Below are 7,429 nucleotides of genomic sequence, written 5' to 3'. Positions count from 1 at the left end.
AGCTCACCAATAGTCACTGAATAGCCTGCGCTCCTCCTAGTGAGGTGTATGAGCTGAAGTACCTGTGTCTATAGCATGAAATATAGGTCCCCCATGAGGGATGTCAGTACTAAAATATGTACTGAATATGTAAGGCTGAAGGTAACAACACATGATACAAAAGCTCAATAGAAATCAGAAACAAGTGTATAAGTAGTACAAGTAGACCACCTTTATATATACTTGTAGGACTATATACATTACGTTCCTTTATTTATTTTTACCTTTCTTACTTCATAATCTTTGTAAGCCATATATAATGCAAATGACCAGCTGATCAGTGGTAAATAGATAAATTAAGATTGGCCCATGCTAGGCTTACGCCCCTGAGCTACCACCTACATATAAAGATTGGGATCGGCCGATGCTAGGGTTATGCCCCTAAGCTGCCACCCACATATAAAGGTATCGAGATCATCCCATGCTAGACTGCTTTATATGTATAGGTTATGGGCTGCTAGGTTGATGTTGGAGAAAGGTATGATTAGTTTGTAATGAAATATAGAAGAAATGTGTGGCGGTACACTACCCAACTAAGAAGAAAAGAAGAAAAGAGATCTCTTTATAACAAAGAAAAAGTAAACAAGTAGCCTATTCAATATTCTGCCATGTATTTATAATTAGGCACCTATAGCATATTTTCCTAATCTTCCATAAGATAATTAAGCTAAACCATAAGTGTTTTCACTTACCTTGGGCTGCAAAGGTGATGGTTTCTTCAAGAACCCTAGAAGGAATTTTAGGGCTACTCCTTGTTGTTTAAGAGAGAGTAGAGAGATTTTGTGAAATATACTCTTTTTTGTGACTCAGAAATGAAGTAAAATGACCAGCAACTTGGCCTTATAAAGGCCCTAGTTTGTCCACCTCCTTAGCTGCATTTTGGACCTTAAAATTGGTCAAAGTCGGTGATGCACCTACTTACTTAAATTCTTATTTTGGGGTCAATTAACTTGGGCCTTTGGCAAATTTGTGTGTTGGGACATTTATCCATTTTCTTCCTCTTTTATTTAATTTAGGCCCAAATGAGTAGATTAGTATAGGCCTAAATCTGGTCCATAGCCATGGGTCCATTAATTTGGTCCAAATAGCTTGAGTAGGTGACTCACCTACTAGCTTAATTAAGTTAAGCAAGCACCTCAATATTTTATTCCATTTTCAACTCCTAATCCCTTTAATCTAACCTTCAAACTTTACATACTTGGTCACTTTAAACTTTAGATTCAAATACTAGCTTACGATCCCAAGTTTAAATAGTCATTTTAATGTTAACTTGGTCTCATCACATTAAACAGTACGGGCAGCATCTATAATTCCATCTACACCATTAATACTTGCATAACAAATCTCATTTGTTACCTATACCACAAGTCTATACTTGGTTCCATATAATTAGAACAAGTACAAGAAAAATATGGGATGTTACATCCTTCCCCTCTTAGGAATATTCGTCCTCGAATGTTAGCATAAGTATCTAACCAAAACAAGCTCAAGCCTAAGTTTAATATCCCTATTATCACATAGTACTTATACATTACACTTACTTGTTACTGCTCTAATTCAGCATCTTAGACTTTCTCTTCGTATTTGAACAAATGGGGGTACTTAGATTTCATCGCTTCTTTAGCTTCCCATGTTATCTCTTCTACTTGTTGGTTCCTCCAAAGCACTTTTATAGAAGCTATTTCTTTATTCGTTAACTTCTTAACTTGTCGATCTAGGCTAGCAATAGGTATTTCCTCATAGGTAAGATCTTTCGTAACTTTTACATCTTCAGTAGGAGTGATATGACATGGATCTCCCATGCACTTTTGAACCATTGAGATGTGAAATACTGGATGAACTGTTGAGAGCTCTTGGGGTAGCTCTAATTCATAAGTGACTTGGCCAAACCTCCGAGTAATCTTGTATGGGCCTATATAACATGGACTTAGTTTTCTTTTTTTACCAAATTTCATAACCCCCTTCATTGATGATACCTTTAAGAATACCCAATCACCTATAGCAAAATCTAGCCCCCTCCTTCTAACATCTGCATATGACTTGTGTCAAAACATAACCGTTGTTGGATCACTTTAACCTTTTTCATAGCTTGATGAACAATATCTGGTTCGAATAAGGCATTTTCACCCGCGTCAAACCATCTAATTGATGATCTATACTTTCTTCTATACAAAGCTTCATATGGTGCCATTTTGATACTTGAATGATAGCTATTGTTGTAGGCGAACATGATGAGAGGTAAATGATCATCCCAACTACCTTTAAAGTCCAATATACAAGCTCATAGCATATCTTTAAGTGTTTGAATGGTACGTTCCACTTGTCCATCTGTTTGAGGGTGAAAAGTTATACTTAGATTCAATTATGTTCGCAAATTTCTCTAGAAAGACTTCCAAAAATTTGCAGTAAATTGAGCTCCTTGATCTGATATAATAGAGATTGGAACTTCATGCAGCCAAACTATCTCTTTAATATAGAATTTGGCATATTCTTCAACAATGTAAGTGGTCCTAACCGTAGAAAGTGTACTAATCTGGATAGCCTATCAACTATCACCCATATGGAATCAAACTTTCGAGATGTACGAGGCAAACCAGTGATGAAATCCATATTGATCATGTCCCACTTCCAGATTGGAAGATCTATACATTGTATATAACCCCTGGGCTTTTGGTGCTCTACTTTAACTTTTTGACAATTTGGACATTCAGCTACAAACTCTGCAATGTTCTTCTTTATGTCACCCCACCAATACATCCCTTTCAAATCACGATACATTTTTGTTGACCCTGGATAGATGGAATACCTTGAATGATGTGCTTCTGTCATAATCCTCTTTCTTAGCCCATCTATATTAGGCACACATAATCTATTTTGGCACTGAAATTCTCCCTCTTGCATAAGCTTAAATGCCTTTGTCATACCACATTGCACATTCTCCTTAAGCTATAATAGAATGGGATCTGCATATTGCTTCTCTTTTACTTCAGCTACTAGTGAAGATTCTGTAACATTATGCACAATAAGCCCCTCATCTGGAGTTTTAAGAAGGTGAACCCCCAAATTGTCTATTTGGTGTAGATCCGTAGTCATCCCTTGTTATTCTATAGACTTCCAATAAGTTACCACCATAGACTTACGACTTAATGCATCAGTTACCATATTTTCTTTTCCCGGATAATACAAGATATCAACATCATAGTCTTTTAATAACTCAACCCATCTTTGCTGCCTTAAATTTAGGTCCTTCTGATTAAAGATATACTGCAAACTCTTGTGGTCAGTATATATGTCAACATGAATCCCATACAAGTAGTGATGTCATATCTTTAAGGAAAATATAACTGTTGCTAGTTCCAGATCATTCGTTGTATAATTTTTTTTATGTGGCCGCAATTGTCTTGAGGCATATGCTATGACTTTACCATGCTGCATCAATACACACCCTAAGCCAATTCTAGAAGCATCACAATACACTGCATACCTTTCTATGTCTTCTGGAAGTACCAATACGGGTGTAGAAGTCAAGTTATTCTCAGATCTCGAAAACTTCTTTCCCATGCATCATTCCATCAGAACTTAGATGCTTTGTGTGTTAGCTTTGTTAAAGGTGCATAAATTGAAGAAAATCCTTCAACAAACCTTCTATAATAACCTGCTTACCCAAGGAAACTACGAACCTCCGTAGGCGTTATAGGTTTTTGGCCAGTTCTTCACGGCTTCTATCTTTTGAGTATCAACCTTTATTTCTTCATCAGATATAATATGAGCTAAGAATGCCACAAATTTTAACCAAAACTCACATTTGGAGAACATTGCATATAGCTTACAATAATGAAGAATCTGTAACACCTGTCGTAAGTGACTGGCATGATCCTCATTTGATCTTGAATAAACCAGAATATCATCAAGAAAAACTATCACAAACACATCTAGAATGGCTTGAACACCCTATTCATCAAATTCATAAAATTTGTAGGTGCATTAGTTATCCCAAAGGACATGACTAAAAACTCATAATGATCATACTATATTTGAAAAGCTGTCTTGGGTATGTCCTTCTCTTTAACCCATATTTGGTGGTAACCAGACCTAAAATCAATCTTTGGAAACCACTTGGCGCCTTGCAACTGATCAAATAAGTCATCAATTCTCAAAAAGGGATATTCGTTCTTAATATTCACCTTGTTCAGTTATCGATAGTCAATACACATTCTCAATGAGCCATCCTTCTTACGCATAAATAATACTGGTGCACCCCAAGGGGACACACTAGGCCTTATGAATCCTTTATCTACCAAGTCTTTAAATTGCTCTTTTAACTCCTATAATTCTATCAAGGGCATTCTATATGGAGGAATTAAACTTGGTTGAGTACCTGAAATCACATCAATACCGAACTCTACTTCTCATTTTGGAGGCAAACCTGGAAGATCTTCGGGAAATACATTGGGAAATTCATTTACTGCTGGAATAATTTGAAGAGTTGGTGGCTCCGTATCTGTATTCTTCACCCTAACTAGATGACCTATGTAACCCTTGGAAATCATCCTTTTTTTCCTTAAAATAAGAAATAAATATACCTCTTGGCGCACCAATATTACCCCTCTATTCAAAGATTGCCTCTTTTGAAAAATGGAAATACACCTTGTTAGTTCGGTAATCTACTATGGTATAACAAGAAGCCAACCAATCCATACCCATTATAGCATCAAAATCTACCATTTCTAACTCAACCAGGTCAGCCATTGTATACCGTAAATAGTTATTATACAATTTTGATACACTCTCCTAGCTATAATAGATTCACCAATCGTTATAGATACTTTAAGTGGCTTAACTAGCAATTCTGGTATTTTTTTAAACTTTCCAGCAACCAATGAAGTGACATATGATAATTTAGAACCCGAATCAACTAATGCGTATACATTATGTGAAAAAACAGACAATGTACCTGTAACCCCATCTGGTGAAGCCTCTGAATTTTGTTGATCCGCCAAAGCATATGTACGATTCCAAACTCCACTAGAGCTAGCTTCTTCTTTAGAACCTATACCATGACCAATAGTCTGTACACCTCTACCTAAATAAGGCACCGATGATCATGATGCAACGGCTGGTCTAGTAGGTCATGCCACACCACCTATGCTCCTTTGAGGGCATTTTCTCATCATATGTCCTAACGTACCACACCAAAAATAAGCATTTGTCCCAAACCGACATGCACCTAAATAAAGCTTTCCATTTTATTTGCATGCCTACTGAGGAGGCCTTAATTGGCTCATACTCCCTTGCTCTTGATACCCCGTTTTTTGTGAACTTTGACTCTTACTTCTTTGCCCAAACTGGTTGCTTTTAGACCCTTGAAACTATGGTGGGGCACTAGCTACAGAATAAAAAGATAATGGCCTAGGCGGTCTATTAGAAAACTGAGGCCTAAACTCTCCTTGAGATGCCATAAACTTCCCCATAGATCTAGACCTCTTGGAATACCCTCTTTCCAATTCTTGTGTTCTTCTTCTTTGCCTCTGATCCTCCATTTTTCGTGCAAATGCTTGTATCCTTGCTATGTCCATGTCTTTGTTCAAAGTATCAATAGTACAATCTCTAAGTAGATATAGATCCAATCTATCCACTTATCGATGAACTCTATCATCCACTATAGCTACTATATTAAGAGCACACCTAGCCAAAGAGTTAAACCGAAGGTTGTACTCCCTCATGCTCATATTTCCTTGGTAAAGATTCAGGAACTGATCCGCATGGAATTCTCAAATCTCAAATAGAAGTAATTATTAAGAAATGCCTCTTTGAACTCTTTCCAAGTAGTTAAATATGCATCGATACCCCTAGATCATTTCCAGTCTTCATACCAAAATATAGCCTCTCCTTTGAATCTATATGCTGCTAGCTCAACTATCTATTTACCCAACACATGCATGACATCTAGAGCCCTTTGGATTTGATCAATAAAATCTTGTGGGTCTTCATTAAGATCTGATCCAATGAATGTGGGAGGATCTAATTTAGGAAAATCTTACATTCATAGGCAAGTTTCCCTATCTGCACCACTAAAACCTGTGGTTGGAATGGCTTGTCCTTGAGCTTGTCCAGCAACTATACAAGCCAATAATTGTACTACATTCCTTAGATCTTGGTCAGTAGCATTAATAGGTGGTTTTGAGGATGCAGTTCTCCTCTTTCTTAGCTCTTCTGGAGATGGAGGAGTAAAAGAAGTTTGGGATACAAACTCATCTTGAGCCTCACTTTGATTAGCTTGTCTAGGTAGTGACTTGCTGTTCCCTTCTCCGGTAGCTATATCTATTCGCTTACCTTTATTCTTACTCCTTCTTGTAACTGACATCTTTACTACAATAAGAGGGAAAAAATAGGTTCAATGGTTAAATATGACTTCACCTATAACAAGGGCTCTATTGCACAATCTAAGATATGAAGAAAAGAGATAACCCCTAAATGTCCCATAGCCTCCTATTTATAGATGTGGTGCACAAAATGCCAATAAACAAGACTCTATATAGGCACAGCTTTGCAGATACCCTAGGATGACCTGCTCTGATACCACTTTTGTCACGCCTCAAATTCTATTGGGGCGACAGACACCCATAGTCGTAAAGGCCCGAAAAACCAATTCATAACCTTGTACTTCTCATACATGTAACTATGACAACCAAAGGTTCTGAAAAATATGATATTAAATACCAATGAGAATAATTAAATAGGCAAGAACAAACTTATATATATAACACTTGGCCGTTGGGGCCACTACATCTAAAGGCAAGAAACTACCATAACTTTACATTAGTCTACAAAGCCTCTAAAAGATACATAGACTTAGTTAGGGTAGGGACAAACCCCCACCCTACTCTTGACTTACTGTACAATACCAAAATATATGGAACAGACTTGGAGAGCCCCGAATCAACCTGGAGCTCACCAATAATCACTAATAGCCTACATTTCTACTAGTGAGGTGTATGAGCTAAAGTACTTGTGCCTGTAGCATGAAATACAGGTCCCCCTTGAGGGACATCGGTACTAAAATATGTACTGAATATGTAAGGCTGAAGGTAACAACACATGATACAAGAGCTCAATAAAAATCAGATACAAGTGTATAAGTAGTACTAGTAGACCAACTTTATATATACTTGTGGGACTACATACATTATGTTCCTTTATTTATTTTTACCTTTCTTACTTCATAATCTTTGTACAGCTATATATAATGCAAATGACCAGCTGATCAGTGGTAAATAGATAAATTAAGATTGGCCCATGCTAGGCTTACGCCCCTGAGCTGCCACCTACATATAAAAATTGGGATCGGCCCATGCTAAGGTTATGCCCCTGAGCTGCCACCCATATATAA

The sequence above is a fragment of the Capsicum annuum genome, chromosome 3 (genome assembly GCF_002878395.1).
Source record: "Capsicum annuum cultivar UCD-10X-F1 chromosome 3, UCD10Xv1.1, whole genome shotgun sequence".
Taxonomy (NCBI): domain Eukaryota; kingdom Viridiplantae; phylum Streptophyta; class Magnoliopsida; order Solanales; family Solanaceae; genus Capsicum; species Capsicum annuum.
The sequence above is the reverse complement of the archived record's forward strand: the minus strand, read 5'-3'. Positions refer to the sequence as shown.